This window comes from Scomber scombrus, chromosome 13 (genome assembly GCF_963691925.1).
Source record: "Scomber scombrus chromosome 13, fScoSco1.1, whole genome shotgun sequence".
Taxonomy (NCBI): domain Eukaryota; kingdom Metazoa; phylum Chordata; class Actinopteri; order Scombriformes; family Scombridae; genus Scomber; species Scomber scombrus.
This window is the reverse complement of record NC_084982.1, coordinates 26,634,321-26,646,603: the sequence shown is the minus strand read 5'-3', so window position 1 is coordinate 26,646,603 and position 12,283 is coordinate 26,634,321.

The window sequence follows — 12,283 nt, the reverse complement described above, 5'->3', positions numbered from 1 at the left end:
AAATTAAAAATTACTTATGTGTAATCTTCATTCTTGAACTCAAAGGAAACAGTGACTTCACAAAACCCTCATTATAAGTGAAATAACTTGGGAACACATCATCAAGTGCTATATTTAATGCTATGAATTTGTTTTTCATGTTATACACACTGATACTGCACACAAATATCCACTATGATCTTAATGGAACTTTTATTAACACCACTGACAGAGCAAACATGAACCAAGACACAAAAAAACACCCCAAAAAGTCAAAGACCTCAGCATTACCCAAGTAGGGCAAAGCAGGCAGCTATTTACACTTTCAGCATTATAGTAAATTTGGGTCAGCTGCAAATCCATTCTAAGCGAAGGATGATCTGGTAGTTGTGTTGTCCTGAAATCCGGGCAGTACATCCGGCTATCACAACCAGTCCCTTGGTATGTGCTAAAATGAGAAAGCATGAATCAGCGGCCAGCCACAGTGATACCTCAGGAAACACATTTAATGAGCTGCCAGATTCAGCGTCATAATTAGGGGCAGCTTCAAACGAATTAGCAAGATTTGGTTAATGGTGTAACTGAAGAATACATAGACAGGCTCATCAGAGGTGTTGATATGTACTGTATGACATACTGATATACTGTATGTGCTCTGTTAATTGTTCAGGCTGCAGTTGTGTGCTAGATTGCATCATAAAGACGAAGTGTCAAGTTCATTTTTTCACCTGTTTCATGTGCGTAGGAGGCATTCAAGATAGATGAATTAAAACTTCATGGACTCATCAAACAGTAGCCTTGCAATCTGCAAAATGATACCGACTAAGTTAAAGGGGAACACCGCCTCTCAAAGAACTGACAAAGACCTTGTTAACCCAAAGTGAAGAACTTGTCTCACACAGGAACATTTACTGAAGCTTGATTGAAGAGAACAGAGTTACAGAACAAGTGAGAACACTGTGCAGTGCTACTCTATACTGTGGTCTACTTCTACAGGCAAGAGTATTTAACCCTCCTGTTGTCCTCGAGTCAAGGATGGACGGGAGGAAGAAGGAAGGAAAGGAGGGAGGAAGAAGGGAGGGAGGGAGGAAGAAGGAAGGAAGGGAAGGAGGAAGGAAGGAAGGGAAGGGAGGAAGAAGGAAGGAAAGGAGGGAAGGAAAGGAGGGAGGAAGGGAGGAAGAAGGAAGGAAGGGAAGGAGGAAGGAAGGATGGAAGGGAGGAAGAAGGAAGGAAAGGAGGGAGGGAGGAAGGAGGGAAGGAAAGAGGGAAGGAAGGAAAGGAGGGAGGAAGGAAGGGAGGAAAGGAAATAAGGAAGGAAGGAAGGTAAGAAGAAAGGAAGAAAGGAAGGAAGGTAATGGGGAGGAGAGAAAGAGAGAAGGAGGGAGGAACGAAGGAAGGAGGGAAGGAAAGAAGGAGGGATGGAGGAAGGAAAGAAAGAGAAAAGGAGGGAGGGAGGAAGGACAGACGGAAGGAAAGAAGGGAGGAAAGAAGGAAGGACAGAAGGAAAGAAGGAAGGGAGGAAAGAAGGAACAGTCAAAACAGACGGGGTTAATTTGACCCGGGAGGACGACACAAAGGTTAAACCCTTAACCAAATCGTTACCCTTACTACCTCTAAATAAGGTTATTATTTACACACCTATGCCTCTATTGGTTATTGAACTATAAACAAGACACTACGCTGACTAACGATAACTGAAGTCTCGTATCTGTACATAGGTCACATGCTATCCATTGAAATTGGAAACCAGTCTGACCATCTGCACAAAGCACAGCATATCTCCACCTGACCCTGGATACCATATGAGAAAGCCAGCCTTATCAAGACAGCTGCTTACTCCAGCCAACCTCAGTAGACAGAAAAATGAATTGCTTTGAAATAGAAAGGTCATGCCCTACTGCACCCAGGATAGAAAATGACCAGAGAATGACCCGGGGAGCACAAATATTTCCCCCACGCCACCAATATCACAAGAAGTTCAGTTCACTTGTCACATAAAGCCCGGCTCAGCCTGCGAAAGCTGTCTTAAAATGTCTTCAATGGCTCTGACAAAGGTTCTAAGAGCTTGAAAAAGTTACGCGTGACATTACTGATGAAAGATGCTATTAAGTTGCAGTATTACCCCTTTTCCACCGAGCTGGAGCCGGTGTTGGTTCGGAGCTGGTGCTAGAGCCAGTGCTCAGTTGGTGCTAACCCGAGCACCTCTTACGAACCTGTTGCTTTTCCACCGGCAAGGAGCCACGCAATTACGTCACTATATAACATAGCCAGCGCACGTCCGTTTTAAAGCTCGGGGCTGGAGTTTTGGCGGTGGAAAAGAAAATAACCGATGCTTAGCCAGGCTCTGGCTCCGAACCGGGCACCGGCTCCAGCTCGGTGAAAAAGGGGTATATGGGAAATGCAGGGTCAAGGGTTTTTGGAACTTGACCCACCCTAAAGACTAAACCTGCATTGCTTAGTCTAGTTGATCTAGCTAGTTTTTCCTATTAGTACAGTTTGTTTGGTCAGATTTGAACACAGCAATCATTGCTGACTGCAACAACCACACAGAGACTGTTTTAGAAAGTGGTCTCAGTCTGGATACAAACATTTTTTGGAACAGTTTGTTCGTGGTGGGAACCAACCTGATTCAGACCAGAGCAAACAAAATACAGGTTTGAAATTGTCCTAAAAGTCAGGATAACCCAGCCTCTGCTGCTTTGACTTAAGCACTCCTTTTGTCACTTGTGAGACCCACAACTTTATAACGTATAGTGCAAAACTAACTCACTGGAGTGTCCCTTTAATAGATGGGTAAAGCTTTGTTTTTGTATTAAATGTTTTACAAAATAAAGTCACAGATGTTTCCCCATATCAATTAATGTGCTCCTGTCAGACTTCTTGCAAAATTCTGCAAAATCTTTCCTTCTCACTGCACAGAAAGATTCATCATGTGAAGGAACAAATTAATCATTACACTGAATGTGATATAACTGAGAACTGAAGATGCCTACATAAAATATATAGTTCATTACAAATTTACTGTATGCTATGCTATTTATATTGCATGTAATATAAATAATATAGTATGGAATGAGAATAGTCGAGTGGGTGTTTGTTTGTAGCTGATCCTTTAGAGCAAATCAACACATTATCTTAATGGACTGTATATTTCCAATGTTAAGCACTTTGTAGCATTGTTAAGAAAATGCTATATAAATGATGTTTATTATTATAATTATTAAAATATACAATAAAGTGGAGGTTAATGTAAAGGGTGCACAGAGAGATGTTCATTTCATTACATAATATGTCATTTTATCATTGTGCCGTCACACCTGACATAGACATATTGTATTAAGTGCTATTTGATTCTGAGGGACTGACACTATAACCTGGCAGCTTTCTGTTAATGATTTGTAACATTTCAAGATCCTTACTTCACTTAAAGAGGAATTACATGCTTCAAATAGGATGATTCCTTAAAAGTATCACCTACTATGTAGTAAGAAAAATGTGCAATTGTTTTGTGCAGTTATTTTCAAAATTGGTGCCCTATGAAAACTGAGAAAGCTGAGACAAGTTTGCATGAACAAACATAATATCTCTTTATTGAGGCTTATTTTAATTCACAAAGTATTTTTCTCATTGAGACCAGTTGTATTGTAGCGGTGTGCAAGGATCATACAGTTAAATGGCTGTGCTGGAGTTAGTTATGTGGATCATAGAAAACTTACTGAAAGCTGTTCAGAAGCCAGAACGCTGCAAGAGCATATTGGAGACATCATGCAGAATAAACCACCATGAGTATGTTGTAGAAGGCTGACTCCCCCTACAGGCCCCACAAATTGCCACAGAAAATACAGAGAGCATGGCTTAAGTGTCGTCAGTGTTAATTCCTGTCCTATCCACAACAACAACAAAAATGCAAGACACCATGCCCAGACATGCAAGTTGCATAACCAGTAAGTGCTTTTAAAAAGAAATCAAGACTATTTAATAATATCATTTTTTTATATAACAGCTAAAAGTTTACTTGTACTGCAAAAATATGTGACTTTAATAAACAGTGTTATTTCTAAACTCTTGTCAAGCTTGTCAGGTTGGAAAAACTGGATCACCTCCCATTCCTGAGACTTCTGCTGAAAATCAGCCAATTAGGAGTAAGTTATTTTTAGGAAGTTATGTCAAATGGGTTCTTTAAAGAGTTTATGAACATGCCTAATATTTTTAGAAACTTTTTGAACAGATGAATTCACACACTAAAGTTGCCCCTGTGTGTTTGTTTGATAGATGAAAAATAGAGGAAAACAGTAAATCTAAAAAGCTTAATTCCATTGTGTATGTGTGTGTGTGTGTGTGTGTGTGTGTGTGTGTGTGTGTGTGTGTGTGTGTGTGTGTGTGTGTGTGTGTGTGTGTGTGTGTGTGTGTGTGTGTGTGTGTGTGTGTGTGTTTCAGGGGAATAGAGAGTACAATAATAACATATGCACAGACACACGGCTGCAAACAAGAAAAAGAGTGTAAGTGCTCAACAGTTAATCCACAGCAGTCTGTTTTCATATTTGGGATGCATTGCTGAAATTGAATATACATTGACCCAGTTAGTGTCTGACTGACTTCTACTAAGGAGATATAATGTGCACATTTTTAGATCTATATTCTTATGTTTAGGGCTCTACTGGAATGTCTTTACAAGGTAAATTTAGGAAGCCTTGCAGAGGTTCTCAGCCATTTCTTTTGGTTTCCTTTTCCCCTTGTTTTGTGGTTAGCTGGGGAGCTTAGTGTTGTTGTTTTCTTTTTGATTCTGTAGACCAAGCAAGCCTTTATTTTCTAGTTAGTCCCTGATGCCTTTTTTTCTTCCATTTCTGCAATTTCAATCAGTCAATCACTTTCTGTAAATGTGCCATTGTTACACTTAAAGTGTTTCAGCGACATTTTCTTGTTTTGCAAATGATTTGTTATGTTACTCTGTGCGTTCCCCTTGACAATGGAGGTCATAACAGTGGTCATGTGATCTGACCAAATCACAAGGAGGAAGCAGAGGTAACATTGCAAACAGAGGTCAGAACAATTTGAAGGCAGCATTTTTACAGGTTTTGGACCTTTAATAGAGATCATAATCATTACTATAATAAAGTACCGTAATCGCAGAAAGCATTATATGTTCCCTTTTAATAACTCATATCAAAGATGTTTTATTTTAATGACTAGAAGCTTGAAAAGATTTTACAGTTATTTCTCTTTGAACTGCAATTAGCAACATGAGATAATTTTCGTTTTCACTCATTTCGGCAGAGGCAATCATCAAATAAACACTGTACTTGTGGTACATGTTAGAGCCCCAGGAGTTGCACAGTTTTTAAGCTGCTACCATCTGTGAATTACTGTATGCAAAGAGAGCTCATGAGTTATCTTTTTGCTTTTTAAAACATGGCTTATGCTGGGTTTTTTTTGTGACCAGGGTATGATTTTCACTGTACATACATTCTTTAATGAAGGATTATTTAAAAACCCATCATAACCAAAATCCTAATCATATTTGAAAATGATTTTTGGTAGCTTTGTCTGAAGTAAGACCTGTTTACCTTATTTATTTTGAAATGTCTTCCTCTTGTATTTTGTTACTTTACTTCCTGTGTTTTCCCACTTCTGTTGATGCCTTGTTCCGTTTCACTCACCTGTGCTCATTCTGTAATCAGTCCCTTTTATAGTCCAGTTTTCAGTTCAGTTTTTGTCAATTCGTCTGCTAAGTTTGTGGAGTTTGTGTGCGTCAGTTTCTCAGGACATGTTACCTTCACCTAAACAAATTCACACAGACACATAAAATGCTTAAACATACCTACAAGCTTTATACAACTTTTAAATCTTCATCTGAAAATGGTAAATTAGCAGATTACTATGGCACAGCAAAAGAAAATGTCTATTGTGCTGATTCTGTAGTCAGTTGCAAAGGAATATAAAACAATAAAAAAACGATGCAGTAAAATTTTAAAGGTGTCTTCCTTCAGTGTCATCCCTGCTGGGGCAGGGCCGGTGTAACAGGAAGAACAGCAGGATGCTGAGCCGCGGGCTGAAAGTGCTTTGTAGATGCATCAGCTCCCAGCAGAGAGGGCAGGATGTGTTGTCTAAGATGGAATTTCGGTTTCATCATCCTTACCTCTGCTGCTGTGTAAAGGATTCCCTCATATTCATGTATATAAGTCTACATTCCATATTTTCTAAATAGACTTTTTAATGTAAAGATGGATAGTATGAACATGTTACTGCACAATCTGCATGTTAAACTGTTACATTTGTAGTGATTAGTTAATTTGTAGATACTTTGGTGTCACAGGGCTCCTGCACAGGGATTTGTTGTGACGCCTTGCATAACTGACATCACATGACGAGACAATGACATGAGGAAAGGAACAGTTTGTGGCAGTTTTGGTATATATTGCTCTGTAGCACCTACCAGAACGGAGAAAATGAAACAGGTTGTGTCATCCTTGCGGTAACTTCCCCTGACCGTTTCCTGACTTTGGAGTTGTACATGTAGCTGCGGGAACATGATTTCAGTATTAAAACATATTAAAACATTAAAATATGTATAAACTATAAATGAGCTTCTGAAGTCTGTAACATGTTACATTAATGCTTGAGTTTATTAAATACCTGCAGTGATCTCACAGCAGCAGATACACTGAGTGTGTCGACAAGTTACGAGAGGTGCTGCGCATGATCTAACATTAATGAATGTTCTGGGGGTTTTCTACACATCTGCTGTTACACACAGATCCCAGGTTTATACATTGAAATTGTTTGTAATAAAGATACCCTTCTCAGGATGAATCCTGAACTCCATCAGACCTGTCAGGACATTTTTCTTTCAAGCTAAGTCTAAACTCAGTTTCCACTGACAAGTTTATAATTACAGTTTTCAATTCTGCTGTTTCAAAGCAATAGTCCACAATATTTGCCTTAGTGACATTACTACGCACATGGAAGTGTTTCCAAATACTGAGAGCAGTCTCTCTAATGATTAAAGTAAATTATTACAGAAAAAACATTTTATTGTACCTGTTATTGTACTGTTGTTACAGTAGTTGTAGACAACACTGAGTTTGGTTTAGGCGAGGGGTGCAGAGGGCAAAACATGATGCATAAAGTAAGCCCCAATTGTAATTTAGCTTTTTTTAAGCTTTTCATTTATTTTATGAGAAATCACAGGTAGTAACTTCTCCCATTAGTGCCAGCTTCACAGTGGAGCATTCAGGCCCAATCAACACAATACAGCTTATCTGGCCTTCTGCGTTTATCCAGCACCAGCCACACGTGTAAAATAGCGGCTGTGGATGAGAGGAGAGCTGACTGCTGGACATAATAAGACATATTTAAGTTTATGTTCTTCTTGTTCATCAGTTGTTTGATAAAGTGTTTGTACCATCTCCCTTTACTGCCAGACTTTCCTCACAGACTTCAGTCATATGTACTGTGACACATTCACTGTCATCACGTCAAGTCTGTTTACAAGACTGCACGGCTTTAAAATCTGCTGCCAGACAGGCCTCAAGTCTGTTTCACTCGTAGCTGTGGAAACGTTTGAGCGACAACTATGTACATGGTGATCGCTGCAGCACAGTGAACATGGACCCCTAACATGATACCAGGAGCCGAGGGTTGTTTACAGGACCCAGTCATTCAGGCAGTTGCTCTGCAAGAATGACAGGTGAGTTTGGCAGTGGTTGTGAAAAGTTACTACTATGTACTGCTACTTTTGTGTTAGTCTTTACTAAAATGGTTGTTCTCATTAGTAGTAGTATTATAAGTGTCTTAAAACTTCATATCAGCTAGTCATTGTAGTATTTATTTCATCTAGTTGCAGACAAGGGCTCCTTATACCAACCTGACCACGAACACACCAGTGTTGAAAACCTGGATGAAAATGAGAACCTAAAACCAACTTTCAGAATCTACAGAGCAGCCTTCAAAATGTAACCACCACTCTCCACCTGCATCAAGATCATGGCTGGGAATACTGCATAGAATTTCTGATTTTTCTTTACTGACTTGCTCGTGGAGTATCATAAAAGGTCACAACTCAAGTATTTGATGTTCTGAAAATCCACTGTACATGCTATCAAACACAGAATTGCAGCACATATCAGACAATACAAGGTTATCTTTGCCTTTGTATTTGTTGGTCTGTGTATTCCCTAAGAACATCCAGTGTTTCACTGTCTTCTTTTTTTACGGTATGCTTGACTGGATGAGGCATGGTTGGATAAAGCTTGACTGGATGAGGATTTACTGAATGATGCTTGGCTGGATGATGCTTGGTGGATGAGGCAGCTGCAGATGGTGATACCAGTGGTTCTGGTGGAGCTCTGGCAGAGTGTTCAGCTGTGAAGTGGTCTGGACTGCAGTGTACTTGATCAGAAGGACTTTCCTCACAGATGAGGTCTATCCCCTCACACTACCCATGAGGTTTATTGGTTGCATGGTATCTTTCCCATGACACTGTTCATGGCAGGAAAGAATTTCCACTTCGCAGCAGTTGCTTCTCCAGCCTCTGTTCTTGTGCCAGTTTTTGGGAGAATAAGATCCTTTAAAATCAAACCATTGAATGTGAGAACAAATTATGAGCAACCTCTTGGAGAGACTATAAATGAAACACTTTTTTTTTTAACACCAGTGACATTCAGCAACCAGCCAATTGAACTTTAAGTGTGAAAGGGCCCAATTCACCAAGCATACATTGAACAGGATATCAATTTTCTTCTATGTGTTGTTTTACACTCCATCTCTTTTTAATGTTCTCCCATTTCATTTGGGCGTGCTCACTTGAAACAAGATCATTTAGCTTTAGTTCACTGAGATTGTTTCTGGGAATAATCCACAGAATCCACAGAAATGGCTCTTTAATTTCCCTGTAATACACATAATGAAACATGTGTCTCTAAGTCATTTTAGCATAATCCATCATTACCATACTCACATAAAGGCCTTCAGCTGAGGAATGCCACACACCTGGTGGTCATATTCCTCATGCAAGTTAATGACTGTTAATGTCTGCTCATCTGTCCCTGCAGAAAAGATATAAATCCCATCATAGGCTTTTATGGGAGTGTACAATATGATATTCATTCATTTATATACAACATATGTTGTCCACGAGGACGATGGCTAAATTAATTGGGTATTTATTGGCAATTTATCTTAGCCTACACATTTGGCATTACACTGCACATATTTTATAGGGTAGGCTACAACAATAAAATGCATTCTGGTTAACTCTACAGAATATACTTATATGCATGTATGTATCATGTGGTTGAATATTATATCCGAACAACATGATTCAAGAGATGTTGTAATACATTATTCAGTAATTGGAAAAACTCTATATTGCAATGAATTGTGGGTAATTAAATCAGTGAAGTCTGCACCCCAGGCGGACTCTCTGGAAGCCTGCAGAAAGTCTGCTTGAGGCCCCTTGTGGACTGAATGAATTGTGGATTAGGACAGCCCTCAGCTTCAACATGCCCGCAATGTCAGCCAGACTGGAAGTGCACTGACATTTGGACATTTGGATTCAGCCTTCAACTGAGAGAAGATGCTTTTTATGCTAAAAATGCATTATGAAATGAATATATGAATGCAGGAAACTATGAGTATTGTAGCATTTTACTGTTCTATTTCTGTAGAATTAAACTGTTTTAAAGCTTGTCCAACTGCACTGTGATAATCAGCATATTTATTATATTATATTATTTCATTAACCCCCAACTAGAGACACTTATCCATGAGTGCTTCCTTAATGTTAACTATCCCTGTGCACTCTGTGTTACTGCAGGTGTTGCTTTCACTTCACTCATAGTAGCCCAGTTTAATACATAATTATACTGTTGCCTCTGGTTATGTGTACGTTTTACATATATTGTGGAATGCAGTCAGAGATATAACTGAGAGAAACAAAGACACCTGTATAGGATGGGTTCCTTGATGTTTACTGGCCCTGTGCGCTCTATTACCATTCCAGTAAAAGACAGCCACAGTTGTGTCGCTGTGGTTTTGTGACTGTGTTAAATTAGTTTTGTACGCTCTGCTATCTTTATATGCCAGGTCAATTTTTGCAGGACTGGCTCACACACTACAGAAAGATATACAAATCTTGCAACAACACAAATGGGCCTATAGGCAGCCCCAGCCACCTAGAGGTGGGGGTCCAGCACCCCTCCCATGGCTATGAATTCTGCTTCTTGTAAACCGTCCATCCATCCCGACCTCTTCCGTCTAATTTATAGGCAATTTTCAGACATAAAACCCCTCCATATAAGGCATTAAAACACAGAAGTGAAAAAAATCAAAATTCAATTACAGATCCCCAAAAATAAAAGTGTGTTGAGGGTTGAGCTACAAGATAACATAATACTGTATTACAAAGTGTGGGGAGCTTCTTAACTGTAAATTATTCAGGTGTTCTGAATGTGTGGGTAGGTGCGTTTGTCAGAATGCATACATTAAAGAATAGGGGCAATTCAAGGAGCAGTTCATGGGGCAATTATATATACATCACAGATCATTCCCCCACTTCCCCACACACATACACACACATTGAAATTATAAATAATACATGATTCCATTCCTTATGGGAGTATTTGAAAGATCTTGACATGTACCCGCCTACCATCTGTGAATTTCACCCCATAGAAAAAAGCTGAATGATGATGAACTGCAACGTTCTTGGCGAGTGAACATAACAAACTGGAGGATCAAAGAGATTGGGGATCATGCCAAGATTAAAAAAATGATATGTGGTTGTGCTGAAGTGGATCTAATTCATGACAAGCCAAATGGAAACCCATCACAGTTATTAAGTGGGAGCAAATAAAACTTGTTTCCAGCTTTGAGTTTACTTGACAATAAACACTAACATTAGTGCATTCTCATAGGATATAATTTCTGCTTTGGTTCTCATGGATAAGATTTCAAAGTGCAGCAGAGGAGAGAGTGTCCAGTATGGTGGCCTCAGGACTGCTTCTCTGTTGGGGATCTGTTGGCTTCACTACACTGTGACCACATGCACACATTTTGGCAGTTGGAGCTTATTGTGAAGCAGTTTGGGTGAAGTCAGTTATTTTTTTTTATCTATGTCCCAGTTTTGAATGGTTATGAGTTGTGTAGTGTAGTGCTACTCAAGAATGAGACTTTGGACACATTTGAGATGACCCTCATTCACAAGGTGGACTGGACTCATCCTTATTCCTTGCATTACTCACACAAGTTTAACCATTGGATCAATTATGATTATTTGCCCAAACAGCAAAAGTACTTTACTGTACATTTGCTGTGAGCTAGCTAGCAACAGAAGGGACAATTCAGCTTCTGAGTTCTTGAACCAAGAACTCTTTCTGTTAATTCCGTCCAGTCTTTCTCCTGTCCTCCTTCTCTTCTGTGTACGTTTATGAAGTACATTTATAAAGCTCTGCAAAATGTCCAAATTGGGGTTCGAACTCGCCGGCCAACTGGGGCCCTTCTGTGTGGAGTTTGCATGTTCTCCTCATGTCTGCGTGAGATTTCTCCGGGTTCTCCGGCTTCCCCACAGACCAGAAACATGCAACTTAGGTTTAACTGTCCAAATGTTCCTCTCAAATAAAAAAAATGTAATCTTGCATGGACATGGTATTCACGTATCTATTCACGTTTTTACATTGACTGTCTATCTTGACATAATGGCAAAACTCTGAGGTCTATTTCATATGTCAGCTACCATTCCAATTAAATATCAGAACAACTAACCGTGGCCTCAGTTTGTGCCTCTCACACAGAGTTTCTGCTCCACCAAATATGTACATGCACACAGGAGCCTATTTTGGCCTAGTACAACTATAAGAAGCAGACTTGGGCTTGATATTCATCCCTACAAGCAGTTTGTGTTTGCAGCAGCATGGCCTGATCTGATTACTTTTGATGCAGATAATGGACGACAGCATCCCGTCTTGTGCAATCTGTTTGTACTCTGTTTTGTTCACGCCAGTTGTTGAGAAAATTTGTTCTGCATTTGCATTAGCGTGATTTAAGCGTACAGTACAACAAGCTGTGAAACCTTCCCAAGTCTAGGGAACTGTTATTTGCTTTTTTTTAGTTAACCATTAGTCTCCATTAGATTATTCATTTTTTTAAATAAAACCTCCATTAAATTTAACATAAAACAACTCTTTTCAAACACAGAATGTCCCTACTTAATACCCCAGAGAGCAGTCTTCCCTCACCCATCACAGCTGCTGGTGAAGCCTATCAAAATCACACTATATATTTATTTATTTATTAACTTCTTATGTGG